Genomic DNA, 15,261 nt, shown 5'->3' on the forward strand with positions numbered 1-15,261 from the left:
GAGGCATGACTACCCACCATGACCTACCCAGTTAGGAATTTATGATCAGATCACCTAATTTCCATTTCTATTTAATTTCCTCCCTGAAACACATCCCCTTTTTAGACCTTATCTTAAGCAGAGGAGACTGTAGTTGGTGATGAGCACCACCTGCAAATAGTCTCCAAGGAATTTCTTCCAGAATAATATCCTGCCAGAAACCTCTGACATTTTACTTGGGATTACAGATTTTTCTGGACGCAGGGCCCTCTGTTCTGCCCACGGTCCTCGGTATCCATTGTTTAGGCTCCCAGCTGGGGAAGATTTGAATGAGACTGTTACAGAGTGAAAGGGGGTTCTTTCACGTGGCGCCTTGGTGTAAAACCCAACAACTAGTGTTGAGGAAAACAGGTCTTTATTTACAATATTCCAACCTGGGGAGGGCAGTGAGCTCTTCAGCTCAGAGCCCTGTTGTCCCATGGGACCCAGCACTTCCCTTGCTCCCCAAAAGACTAGAAGCCAAAAACATGCCCAGAAGTTCCCCATCCCTTATCTGTCAGCTGTCTCCTTCAGGACCTGGGGTACGAAGTCATCAGCCTCCGTATAACAGTCCAGGAAAACATTTGCCGTGTTACACTGGATCACGCGTGGTTCTCTCTTTGCCCTTTTAAAGCCGCATGGTATCCTTCTCTGCCCTCCTTGCAAACCGCATGGATCTCCTCTCCTCTTCTCTTCCTCCCCAAATGTCTGCCGCCCTCCTTAAACCCTGACTGTGGCCTGTGACACAGTAGGTGTGGTAACTGGTTCTGACCATTCACAGAACCTTCCACAGGCCTTGCTTATTCACTGCTCATTACTCCTTGGTGTTGTGGAAGAACCAAAGCCGTGGATATGCAAAGGCATCTTGAAAGCTGTTTCCCTTCCCCCATCCTCCAAACCACAGGCCCTAGGGTTTTCTGGGGGACCCCACTCTGTAACAAGACTGACACTGACTCCTTTGGGCTTTGCTCTTCTCCAGGCGTCCCAGCCCCTGCTGCTGAGAGCAGAAGAGAAGGACCCAGGGGCAGCAGGATCCTCCAGCCATGGGGCAGACCTGCCAGCGAGCATGCGTAAGATCTCCCCTAGCTTTTCTCTGACTCATATGGTCACAGGCACCATGGCCCCCACGGCCTACACTTTCCAGCAGGGTGTTATGTTGGGGTCTCTTTTAGGGAAACTCAGACCAAGAGCACAGCAGGGACATGTTAGGGGACAAGGCAGGAACCTCTCAGATCAGGCTCCTAACTCCCCGTGCAGATGGTCACCTGGGCCAGGTAGGTCCTGACCAAGGAATCACTCACATAACCCCTTCGGTTAATCACTTCTTAGCTGGTTATGCTGTGAAGTCACGAGTGTGTGCTGAACCCGGGAATGTGGCCTTTTCTAAGAAAAGTCTTCCCTTTCCAGATTTTATGTTGTCACGTAAAAGCAGAGCTTTGCTTCTGCCCTGGTTGTTGAACAAACCCTGTAAAATGTTTTTCAGACAAATTATGTTCTCCTGAGTAGCTGGCTCATTTTAAATTAACCTGTGCTGCAGGTGGTCCATCTGGAGCAAGAACTACAGATGCTCCCTTTTTACAGTTTGGGAAATTGAGGCACAGTATGGTTTAAGCCCATGACAAAACACAGAGCTAGGATTTATGGAGTGCTCAGGGGACAGAACTCCGAGCAACACCTCAATCTCTGCTATGGCCTGGCCTCTTTGCCTTGTGAAGACTTCCTCCTCCTCAGCCTTTGGGTGACTATTAGTTCTAATAAGCCTCTGAAAGCGGGGAGGAAGAGTGCAAGCTCCAGGAGGTGCTGTCCCCTGCAGGTGAGGAGTCTGGGCCAGCCCAGGGCAGCAGGCGACTTTCCCTCAGTCCTACAGGATGGTTTAAAAATGCCCCCTTCATCCTCTCTTAGAAAGGCTCTGCAAATCCAGCGCTGCACCCTTCCTACTGCACCTGGCTTTGACAGAATTGAATTCCATCCTGTTTCTAACACCCATATGGCAGCTCAGTCTCAGTGTCATCTGCAGAATACAAGCCTCCTGTTTGGGTTACAGTGGAGAGTGGAGGCCACGAAATTCATTAACCTGAAGACTCTCCTTGGCCCCTGGACCTCCTATGCCTCTTCCTTCTCTTCTCCTTTACTCACCCTGGTGAAAAGTTTGGCCCGCCCTGGGAAAGGAAGAGCACCTCCAAGCCAGGAGGTTTGTTCGAGATGTCATTGCCACTTCTCATGGTCTCCACTGCCCCCTTCCTGTGCCCCTGCCTGCCCCTGCCTAGCTTTGCCAGCCCCAGGCAGAATGCCACTGAGAGTTTAAAGCAGGTCAGGCCAGCCTTGGAGAGGTGGCACAAAGCAGCCAGTGTCACTGGGACCACGTGGCAGTCAGCAGGCCTGGGCACTGGGACTCAGAGGTTAGTGTCAGCCTGTGAGTCCAGGGCTGATACTAGGGGGGCCAGGGAGAAGGGGCCAGGGAGAAGAACACAGGCTCTTGGGCCTCAGACACAAGATGGAAACCCAGGAGGTAGAAATAGGTTTGACCTCCTTAAGGGGTCCCTGGAAAGTTGCAGTTATTGTCCTGTGTGTTTATAAATCCATGATCTCTGCTGTAGCTACTGCCATTTAATAAGCAATTACTCTGTGCCAGCCACTCTACACAGTCTCCTTCAGCTTTCACAAAGGCCCAACAAAGTAGGTATCATTCCCATTTTACAGATGGGGAAACTGAGGCTTAGGGAAGTTAAATCACTTGCCCAAGATTGTACTGCAGATCAGCGGCAGATCAAGGGCATAAACTCAGGTCTCTCTGATTCTAAACCTGAGCTCTTCCTACCTCCACAACAAAGCCAAGGCTGAAGGTGAGGCGTGTCACTATAATCAGAAATTCCTAAAGACAGTTATATTTGGAAGTTTAGAAATGTGCTCTGCATATTGAATCCTCGCTCTTAATCTAGGAAGGGTGCAAAATTGTATGGTCCATTCAGTTTCTTTCTCCTTGGTTCCCTGACTATTCCAAGCCCCAGGTAGTGATTTTCATTGCTGCTTTACTTCTAATTCTCATGTAGGCCTAACAGTACCTGCAAAACTTCATTCGAACACTTTTACAGAAAGTTAGTTCCCATGGGGACATCGGTGTAAGGCCTTGGGCATGTGGGAAACTTGCCTAGATTGCCCTGGTCACTAGGGCTATCTGGGTTGCCTTTCCTGGCTTCTCTAGGAGGATGGTTTCTATGAAGTTTCTTTGATTTGGGGCCCACTCAGAAGAGGGCATGGCTTTTCAGTTCATGAACAATAAATATTTATTGAGCACCTACACTATGCGAGGCAGGGCAACAAGAAACACTGACAAGATGGTCCCTGTCCTTCAGAGAGGATACCTCTGGGTTACTTCTGATTTTTACAGGGACTACTGGCACATCTGTGGATTGCTAGGCAACCTTTTAGAAACCTCACTCTCCTTCCTTATAAAGTAGGATCGCCTCTTATGCTCTGTCATTCTGGGTTTCATCCTTTCTTACCCACCAGGGCTGGTGGTTGCAAGAATCCCAAGAGCAGCAGGAGAGGGCAAGCACAGTGTTTTTCAAGCCTCTGCCAAAGCAACTCCCACAGCCAACCCCAGAATCACTGTGGTTCAAGACTGCATGAGACCATGATACAGGAAGGAGAACTGTTGTGGCTGTTTATTTGTTTTTTGTTTTTTGTTTTTGCAAACAATGTACTACACCCTGTTTATCCCTTCAGCTGCCATCACAAAGAACTCCGCAACAGCCTCTCTCTGGATTGATAGTGGCTTCCAAATCTGTGAGGAAATGTGAAAGGACAGAATGCTGACTCTCCCCTTCCCAGACCAAGAGCTGGTCCATAGTTCATGGGCTTGTTCCCTCCATGCTCATCTGGGAAGCATTGCGTTCTACCATCTTGAGGACATGTAGGGGCCAATAGTTCAGCAGGCACAGGGCCTATATTCCTAGTTTCCCTACCCTCCTCTCTAGCACCTCAGCCATTGCTGTGCTTTTGTTATTGACACACCTATCTGTCTTCTCTAGGGCCCCTGAGAACAGAGTCAGTGGTATTTTTTGTTTTTTTGTTTTGTCTTTGAACCTCCACCTCCTAGGACCGTGCCTGGCACATATGTAAGCATCTAATAAATGTTTATGTGAATAAATTTGTGAACTGGACACTTCTGAGCCCTGCTGCATTTCATCCAGAGAATTGTTAATTACATAGAATTTGCTTAGCTCTTTCAGGATTATTTGTAATTACTTTTGCTTGAATCAATTTTCTAAGATGCCTTTGTAATACCTTACCTTGTCCTTCTTTCTTAAAGGAGATAGTATGTCAAAAACAAACCCAGCCCCAGCTTTCTGAAAGTAAGGTAAGAAACTTAAATGTTCTTTCCATTTCCCCCGTGAAGTTTTCTGCAAAAGAGAGGTTTGGTATGGCAATGCTGCATGGGAATTATGGTCATGGTTTTAGTGAGCCAAGCTGCCTTGCAGTCCCATGGCGAGGAAGAGCACTTACCTGTAAACTGCTCCCCACTGGGCCCAGCCTAACCCACAGGGCAAGCACTTTTTGAGGGAGCCTTGGTTACTAGGCTCCTTTCTTAGCCCTTGCCTGGAAACAAAATGCTGTTATCAGAGGTAAACCCAGGGCCCTCCTGCCTTGGAGCTGCGTGGCATGCTGACTGTGGGAGAGACTCTGGCAGAGATCATGGAAGGGTCCGTCCCCTCTCATTTCCAAAGTGCAGAGTTGGGCATGCAAGAAACTTGGCATCCACCCACCTGCACTTGAACATGGACAAGTTTCAGGTGTTTCTTAGTGACATATCCCATAGGGTCTCCAATAAGGGTGGTTTCTGTGCTATTAGAGATGGTCCCCCAACCTTCCTCCCCTTCCCCAAGCCTGACACCTTACTGTGCCTTTAAAATCACAACAGAGTGCGTCTGAGATGGGTTGCTTCATGCAAAGGTGGTGAGACAGTCTTTAAGAGCCACCTTACTGGAAAAAGTACAGAAACTCTCTCAATCCTTCCTGCATCTGGGTGTGAGAAATGCTCACAATAAAATACTGGGACACAGGACTTGAGCAGCAAAGCGAGGCGTTTATTCACAAGTCTGCAGAGTCGGACACAACACCAGCCAGGAGAATGTGTGCGCTAAGTAGACAAAGCAAACTGGTTTTATAGTAATGCGATTAGCTCCCCCTCCCTAACGAGATTGGCTTCCCCTCCCCTCTCCTCCTTCCCCATTTCTCCATTACTGGTTAATCCGGGTTCACAATCTAACACGATTAACTACTTAACTCAGGGTGTGATTAAGGAAGGGTAATCTAGTTATAGGTCTATCTCCAACTTCTTTGCAAAGTTACCTAGCTACATCTTCCCATTTCTCTGTGTCTGGTGACAACAGTCTTCCTCCTTTTCATCCCAGAGATATGTGTGAGGAGCTTCGGAATGTCATTTCCTCTCCCCTTTTCCATGATTCATCTGTTAATTATCTCCTACTGGTTTGAGAGTCACTGGCTTGCTTCTTTATCCCTAACATGGATCCATTACCTCATCCCAGGTGAGGCCCAAGGCTGGGTCTGGATTCATAGCTACCTCTGCCCTACTCCTCATTACACTGATTGAGCAGCTATATTCTCATTCTTTCAAAAATGAATAAGACACAGTCTCTAGCCTCTGAAGACTTATGGCTGAGAAGTGTAACTCAACATGAAAAAAAAGTTACAGCATAGGGTGACATGGGCCTTAAGAGCCAGATGAGGGAGGGATCAACCCTGTCTTGAGGAGATAAAGAAGGTTGGATAGAGGTGGTAAGATTTGCAGAGGACCTTGAAGCAGAAGAAGGAATTTGCAAAATCAGGAAGGATATTCCAATCAGAGAGAGCAGCAAGTACAAAAGCAGAGCCTGTGAAGGATGGAAAGAAGCCTGGAGAGGCTGACTAGTGTGATGCTGGTGGGGAAGGCAGGCGGGGCTGGCATCGGATATCCAGGTAAGGAATCTATTGGGGCCCAGAGGATCTTTTAGGCTGAGGAGTCATGTGGTTAAATTGTTTTCAAGGAGCATGAGCCTTGGGTATCCAGGAAACCAGACAGGGAGCAGTGAGGATAAGTGTAGAGAGATCTCCAGAGTGCTGTGTGTGCAAGATGACCCACCTTGGAGTGGGACGAAAGTATTACAAGTTGCACTGTTACCAGTTTTAAAGACCCATCAACACTGGTAGCCTTGCTTAGTCAGCCTTTCTGATGGTTACTTGCATCATCCTGTATCTAGGGCCTCACACAATGAGAAGGACCTAATAACAGACCCCTCCTTTTTTCCCTGGGCCATTTTTAGCCTTTTTTTTTTTTTTTTTTTAAATAAAGGTATTACCTTTTTAAAACTGTCTGGTTAAAGTAGTTGTATGTGTCATACTATTTGGCTATATCTAAAGTGACCTTCACAACATAAGCAAGTGGCTTAGAAAGATATCTCCATAGAAACGGTAGATTGAAGCTAATAGACAATGAGAAAATAAGAGCACCAACATCTTTTCTATCCCTGGTGCAAGCTACTCATCAGCCACACCTTGGGGTTAAGATAAAATAAAGATCTAATCTGATATAGTATATAATAAGCCAAATAAAATAAAAAACAAGCAAAGCTATTTGATTCTGGCTTTACTTTGTGTACAGAGGGCCTTGAGATAATTAGCTAATAATACTATTAGCCCACCACATTTCAGAATAGTTTATTTAATTATCTCTTTATTTTTATGAAAGTATAATTTACTAGCTCTCAAATGCATAAATTCTAAGTGTCAGCTTAATAAGTTGGCACACATCTACAGTCATGCACCATTTAATGATGGATACAGTCTGAAAAACACATTGCTACATGATTTTGTTGTGCAAACATCCTAGCGTGCACTTACACAAACCTACATGGTATAGCCTACTACTATAACTATATGTGATTTTATATGATTGGCAGTGCTGTAGGCATGGTTACATCAGCATCACAACAAACACATGAGTGATGGGTTGTGTAATGATGTTATGATGGCTACAATAGGTGATAGAAATTTTTAGCTCCATTATAATCTTATGGAATTACTGTTGTAGATGTGGTACATCATGGACTGTAATACCTATGTAACCATCACCCAGATCAAGACACAGAACATTTTCATAACTCCCCCAAAATCTCCTCATGCCTCTTTCTAGTTACTACTTCCCCATCCACTGTGCTGAGGCAATAATTGTTGAGACTTCTATTACCATAGTTAGTTTTCCTGTTCTTGAACTTCAAGAAAATATAATTATATGCATGTGCTCTTTTGTACCTGGATTTAATGTTTTTATATCGCTGAGTGAATCAAGCATTCATTCTTCCATGATCTTGTATATAGAAAATCCTAGGTATTCACATACACTCCTCTCAAATTATTAGAACTAATAAACACATTCAGCAAGATTGCAGGATACAAAATCAATATAAAAAACAATTGTATATTTCTACATTTGCAATGAATAATCCAAAAATAAAGATAAGAACATTTTATTTGCAATAACACCAGAAAGAACAAAATAGAAATAAACTTAAAAATAAAAGAGACATCAGGACTATGTGAACTCAGAGAGAAGACCATGTGAAGAAGGCAGCCATCCGCAAGCCAAGGAGAAAGATCTCAGAAGAAACAAACCTACTGGCACCTGGATCTTGGGCTTTTCAGCCTCCAGAGCTGTGAGAAAACAAATTTCTGTTGTTTTAGCCACCCAGTCTGTGGTATTTTATATGGCAGCCCTAGGAAAACCCAAAATGAAAATAACCAAATGTCCATCAACTAATGAATTGATAAACAAATAATGAAATGTTATTCAGAAATAAAAAATAATAATGTTCAGATATCTGCTACAACATAGATGAACCTTAAAAACATCATGCTAAATGAAAAAGCCAGTCACCAAATAGCATACTTTATGATTCCATTTACAGTATATGAAATGTCCAGAAAAGACAAATCTGCAGAGACAAAAGTAGAATGGTGGTTGCCCAGGGCTGGTGAGCGTGAGGGTTTGGAAAGCGACAGCTAATGGGTACAGGGTTTCTTTTCTGGGATGATGAAAATGCTCTAAAATTGATTGTGGTGATGGTCTCACAACTCTGGGACTATTTTAAAAATCATTGAATTGCACACTTTAAATGGGTAAATTATAGAGTAGTGAATTATATCTCAATAAAACTGTCACCTCACCTCCCAAGAAAGCATTCCATTTTTTACAGCTTAGAAGTATGAAGTATGTATGGATATACTATAATTTGCTTATCCACTCACTTGTTCATGGACATTTGAGTAGTTTCTAGGTTTGAACATTCGTATATAAATCTTTGTATGGACATATGCTTTAATTTCTCCTGGGTAGATACCCAGAAATGGAATTGCTGTCATGAAGTAGGTGTATATTGAACTTTGTTAGAAACAGCCGAACAGTTCCAAAGTAGTGGTATCATTTTATGCTCCCATCTCTCTCATCCAGTTTCATGTCTCTGTTATAGGTATGTATGATACCATATATAATATATTAGTACTGTTGTATGCCTCGGTCCTCATTGTTAATTAGTTCCAGAACTCGTGACAAGTGCCAAAACCTGATGAGTACCGAACGAGTTTTTCCCATAAGAAGAAATGTAGTTAGAAATAGCTCATGAAGTTCCCCAGAATGTTCACATTTTACCGGGCTAATATTAAGTAATGAGGTTGTTTTGTAAACAGAATTTTAACACTAAACAGATATGTATAAAAAATAAATTAATAACAAAAATAAAATAAAATTTCGTTTTATCTGTACTGAGAGGAATTCCTGGCATAATGGGGTGGTGGTGAGGTAGAGGAGTTAATTGTTGGAAGAGGAGTCCTCTTCCAGGACAATTTCAGGTGGTTTCTCAGGGGTTTCTTCTGCTTTCTGTCTCTTGGCTTTGCTGAACACTGTTGGGAGGCCCAGATTTAGGGAATTTCACTAAAAACCTCTCAAGAGAAACTTGTTTCTGTCCATGTTTCAAAATGTTTCTAAAGGGTGATATTGTCTGTTCATTAAACAGGTCCGCATTTTGGCTTGCTAGAACTTTGTCTGGGTGATATTTCTCTGCAAAGTTTTGAACTTCAACCCATTTACCGCACATTTCTTCTTCTATCAGTGTGGTAGACGCTTCCTCCCTTCCCTCCTGCTCACGGGGAGAAATTTCCTCAGCCACTGTCTGTTGCTGCTCCTTTTGAAGTTCCTGCAGCTCCTGAGTACTGGGCTCTGCTCTGTGCTCCTCCACTAACTCTTTCACATCTTCATCACTGACCTCCAGGCCTGTGAACTTGCCCAGAGACAGAATATGCTCCCCTGTTAGGCTACCAGGATCACCCTTAAAGCCTTCAAAGTACCTTGGATTTACAGCTTCTGGCCACAGTTTCTTCCAGGCAGAGCTCGTGGTCTTGTAAGAGACTTTGCGCCAGGCTTCATCTATAAGAGTGACGCAGTGGAGGATATTAAAATGGTCCTTCCAGAACTTTCTGCATGTCAACTGGGTATCCAAGGTTACTTCAAAACACCTCTGGAAAAGGACCTTTGTATAGAGTTTTTTGAAGTTGGAAATTACATGCTGGTCCATGGGCTGGAGCAGAGGTTTTTTAGGGGGCAAGAACTTCATGGTTATGAAACTGAACTACTCCAGTAAGTTGTCCTCCAAACCTGGAGGGTGAGCAAGAGCATCGTCCGTAATTAACAAAGCCCTCAGAGGCAGTTCGTTTTCCTGCAAATATTTCTTCACACTTGGGCCAAAAACTTCATTCATTCACTCTATAAAGAACCGCCTCATCACCCAAGCTTTAGTATTGGCCCTCCACATCACACTTAACTTGCTTTTCATCACATTTTTTCCCTTGGAAACTCGCAGTTTTTCACTATGATACACTAGTAGAGGCTTAAGTTTTAAATCCCAACTAGCATTTCCACACAACAACAGTTAGCCTGACCTTCATGGGATTGTGCCCGGGCAATGCTTTCTCCTCTTGAGTGAAGTAGGGTCTGTTAGGGATTTTCTTCCAGAACCAATCAGGCTTGTCCCAGTTAAACACTTGTTGGGGGACAAAACCCTCAGCTTCTATATATTCCCTAAACTCAGTGACATAGCCCTCGGCAGCTTCTTTGCTGTCACTGGCTGCCTCCCTACGCCTCACCACACTGTGAGTGACAGTTCTCTTCGTAAATGTGCCAAACACGTCACTGCTCTCACGGCCTGTTCCAGGCTTGACTTTAGGCAGGTCATGCAATTGCCTAGCTTTCTCGCAAATGATTGCCTCAGAACACTGTCACCTGCTAACTGTTTTTCATTAATCCAGATGTAAAGCAATTTTCAACTTCTTCCAATGTCTGCGAACATTGCTTACTCACAGATTTGACACCTGTAGCAACACTTGCTGCTTTAATCGCTTTCTTATTTCTCACTATCATAGAAATTGTCATTCTAGGCATCTTGAACATGAGAGGTATCAGTCACACCTACACCTCTCTCATACTTAGCTGTGATTTCTTTTTTTTCTTTTCAATCCTGGTTCTTATTAACTGCCTTTTAGGCTGAGTGGTATCACTCTTAACCTTTTCATGACCCAAGATTAGCACCTAAAATGCACAGAAGCGCAGGACAGTAACGACGAATAGTGGGGGTTTTGCACCTCTGTTTTACCTAGAGGAGGGTGCCATGTGAGCGATGAAGCATTTTCTCTGGCGGGGAGGCATTGCGACTCCTAGCAAGTGCGACGAGTCCTGAACACACACCAAGCGCTGAAATATTTTTTTCTTGTCAAAATGTGACAAGTACAGGCTTTGATGAATTCTGAAGCTGGCAAGTACTGAGTTACGACTGTACGTGTTATTGAGATACATGATTTTTAATAGAGGGGCTTCTGTACAGACAAATTCCATAGCCTGGGGCTAGGAGAGAGTTGCTCTTGTTAAGGACTTTGTATTAGTTTTCCAAGGCTGCAATAACAAATTACCACAAACTCGGTGGCTTAAAATATCAAAAATTTATTGTCTGACAGCTCTGGAAGCCATGAGTCTAAAATCAAGGTGTCAGCAGGGCTTGCTCCCTCCACAGGCTCTAGAGGGGAATCCTTCCTTGCCTTGTCCACTTCAGGTGGCTCCAGACGACCCTTGGTTTGTGACTACAGAGCTCTCTCTAATCTCTGCCTCCCTTTTCACACGGGATTCTCCTTATTCTCTCTATGTCTTCTCCTCTGCCTTTTATGAGGATAGTCAATGGATTTAGGGCTCACCAGTAATTCAGGATCATTTTATCTTGAGATCCTTGACTTAATTATATACACAAAGACCTTTCCAAAAAAGGTCACATTCACAGGTTGTAGTGGTTAATATGTTCTGATATGTCAGTGGGGGGGCACCTTTCAAACTTTCAAACCACTAACTGGCCTGTTCTAGCAGAACAAATGGGAAGCAGAGGATGGATTCAAAAGAGTTCTTAGGTTTCATTTGTTTGTTCCTGAGGTACATTTACAGGGAGACTTGATAGGGAAAAAGGCTCAAGGATGACGTACAGGTTCCCAGCTTGGGTGATGGGGAGACGGTTCTGCCTGGAATATTCTTTTCCCAGATGCTGGCATGTCATGTACCCTCATTTTATCTGGTTTCTGTTCACATGTCACATCTTCAGGGACTTCCCCTAATCTATCCCCAAATGATGCTTCTATCCTCTACGTGTTCAAACTGGGAATTAGATTTGGCTGCTGGTAGCAGAAAACCCCCCAAATAGCACTTGGGGTAACTCATTGGAATTTACTTTTCTCTCAAGTTCTATAAATCTGGAGGTGGTCAGTGAGGGTGTGTTGGTGACAGGGATCCAAGTTCTTTCTGTTTTATTTTGTTACTTTGCTTTGTACGGCTGCCATTCCCAAGGTTAGCTCATACTCAGGTGGTTTCTGGATCCCCAGTCAGTCTGTATGTATTTCAGCCAGCAGGAAGGAGGAAGGAAGGCTGACAAAGGGGGAAAGCTGCCCCATTGTTACAGTGCGAAAGGGGGTTCTTTCACGTGGCGCCTTGGGGTAAAGCCCAACAACTAGTGTTGTGGAAAACAGGTCTTTCTATATGATTCCAACCTTGGGGGTGTGGGCAGTGAACACTTCAGCTCAGAGCCCTATTCTCCCACAGGACCCAGCACTTCTCTTGCTCCCCCAAAGGCTAGAAGCCAAAAACATGCCCAGAAGTTCCCCATCCCTTATCTGTCGGCTCTCTCCTTCAGGATCTGGGGTATGATGTCATCAACCTCCAGGAAAACGTGCCGTGTTGCACTGGATCACACATAGTTCTCTCCTCTTCCCATTCAAAGCTGCATGGTTCTCCTCTTCTACCTCCTTGCAAACCGTGTGGAGTTCTCTCTCCAAAGTGACTGCTGCCTTATTTTTAAATCCCTGACTGTTGCCTGTGATGCAGTGGGTATGGTAACTGGTTCTGACTATTCAGAGAACCTTGAGTAGGCCCTGCATGCTCTTCCCTCACCATTCCATAGTCAAACCCCGCCCCACTTTGGGGCCTTGGCAGAACCAAAATAATTTGCATAACTAAGACACTAGCTACCAGACATAGAAATGCAAAGACATCTTGAAAGCTGTCCCTTTCCCCCATTCCCCAACCTCAGGCTCTGGGGAATTTTTCCCACTCTGTGACACCATCACTGTGTCCTAAGGAATATTCGTGGGAATTACAATAGGACACTCTTCCTTTAGACAGAACTTGGTCACATGGCCACATCCAGTCGAAGTGGAGGCTAAAAATGTAGTCTTTATCTAGAGGGGGTGGGGGTGGGGGTGGGGGTATCTGAATTCAGCTAAAAATTGTAGTATTCCCTAGTTAGGATGGAAATGGATATTGTAGGGTGTAGCTGGATGGGCCTGTTAGAAACAAGGTCATAGTGACTCCCAAACCAGTAGCAAAGTCATTGGTAACAAAGGGCAAATGTAATTAAAGAGTCTTAAGGGCGAATGTAATTAAAGGATCTCTGAGAAGGGAGTGGACAGCATTAGCATATTCAGGAATCACAATAGGGGCATTTAGATGAACGCGTTAGATTGTACCTCTGGAGTATCCGGTCATGGAGAAACGGGGAAGAAGGAGAGGGGAGGGGAAACTAGTTGTGTTAGGGTGGGGAAGCTAATCACTCTCACTTTAGAATGGCAATTTCAGGGTGGGGAAGCTAAGACTATAAAACCAGGTTCCTTTGTCTATTTGGGGCGCACATTCTCCTGGCTATGAGGGTGCGCCCGGCTCTGCAGGCTCATGAATAAAAGCCTCGCTTTACTGCTCAAGTCCTGTGTCCCAGTTTTTATTGTGAGCGTTTCTCGCAGGCCACCCTGTGCTTTATTCTTCCTCCTAGCACCTGATCTATTATATATTTAATTTGTGATTTGTTTACTGTCTGCCTCTCCCCTCTAGAATGTGAGCAGGGACTCTGTCTTGCTCACCAGTGAGTTTCTAGTGACTAGGAAGTGCAGAGTAGATTAGGTGCTTCACAAATATTTGTTGAGTGACTAAACGATAAGGTGGGGAATTGATAGCAAGAGTAGGTTTAAGATAAAGGAAAGACTGTGATGGGAGTCATATTGAGTCCCAGGGGCCTATAGGATAACTATGAGTTGATGATCACAGGCAGTTGGAAATATGGGTCTGGGGCTCGGGAGAGAGATAGTGGCCTGTAGCTTTTGAGAAGTGATTCTTTGGGTAGGGCACATTGCGATGGACCCACAGAAGACAGCAAGAGAGGAAGGCACACTCAGCCAGCCAGATGCCCCCACCCTACTCCACTGGGAGGGGCTACTGCTTCCCTACCTGCCTGCAGCCTCTCTGGTCACGTGGACCTGTCCCACTCATCGCTTGGTTTGAGAATGCCCTTTGTAAGAGGGCTCTGCAGAGCCAGGATCCGTGTGTCATGGTTACAAATCTAACCAAGGACAATTCAGTACTCTAGAGGGAAGGCTCCATAACATGGGTCCTTGTACCCATCTGTGACTGAGGTGGCACTGGATCTGAGTGGAATAAGAGAAATAAGGACAATATGGTAAAGTGAATATTTCACCTTGTTAGAGCAGCAGGGTGGGCTGGAGCCTAGCTCTTGCCCTCAATAGCCACATGACCTTGGAAAAGTCACTTAACCTCCTTGTGACTCAGTATTCTCATCTATGAAATGGAGATAAAAGTAGTATCTACCTCATTGGATTGTTCTGAGAGTCAAATAAATTATTGATATAAGTGAAGATTTTAGAATAATACCTGGTATGTAGTAATGTAACAGAACCTCTGGGCTGCTCCAATTGAAACAGAACCCACAGGCCATTGAGTTAGGGGCCCGATTGCCCGCCGCCAGAATTACAACTCTCAGTACCAGAGTTTAGTGAAAAGAAAAAGAACTGTTTATTTAACAGTTAAATAGATTTAGATTATTTGCAGATTTCTGCTGTTGAGTCTTATGTTCTTTAAAACACCCACAAACACATAGTTCTGCCTCCCCCTACCAAACCAGGCCAGCCTTAGGGAAGTTGGAAACACTGTTTCCCTACTTCCTAGGCACAGTTCAGCTTTACCAGTAGCTGCCAATCACTCAAATCTGATTGGGGAGGTCCTTTCTGTGCTGTTGAGCCCTCCAGCTTTTAATGCAGAACCGCCTGGATTCTCAGCCTCTTTGTAAACTGCCTTCTTCCTGCAAACTGCGTGAATCTCCTCTCCTTCTCAAAACTGCATGGCGAGAGCCTCTTAAAGCAGCCTGGAGAGCCCTCTCAAAACCACATGAAGAACTCAGCTTCTTTAATCTGCATGGAGAAGGCCCCTTCACCAAGCTGCATGGAGGGGGGGGGGAGGAGAGAGAGAGAGAGAGAGAGAGAGAGAGAGAGAGAGAGAGAGAGAGAGAGAGAGAGAGAGAGAGAGAGAGAGAGAGAGAGAGAGAGACACCAAGTGAGAGAGAGTCCGAGTGAGTGAAACCCAGCTAAAATGTCCGTAGCTGCTTATATATCCCTGACTGCGTCCTCAGTGGGTGTTGCAACAGTTCTGACCATTCACAGGACCCTACGCAGGCTCCGTAGGCTCCTTCCGTACCATCCCACAGTTCAAGATTCCTCCCATCTTCTTGGGCCTTGGAAGTATCAAAGCCATTTTGCATAACAAAGACACTAGCAACTAGCCCCAGCATGCAAAGGCATCTTAAAAGCTGCTTCCTTTTCCCC

Source organism: Furipterus horrens, unplaced genomic scaffold, assembly GCF_987537825.1.
Source record: "Furipterus horrens unplaced genomic scaffold, mFurHor1.1.pri manual_scaffold_5, whole genome shotgun sequence".
Taxonomy (NCBI): domain Eukaryota; kingdom Metazoa; phylum Chordata; class Mammalia; order Chiroptera; family Furipteridae; genus Furipterus; species Furipterus horrens.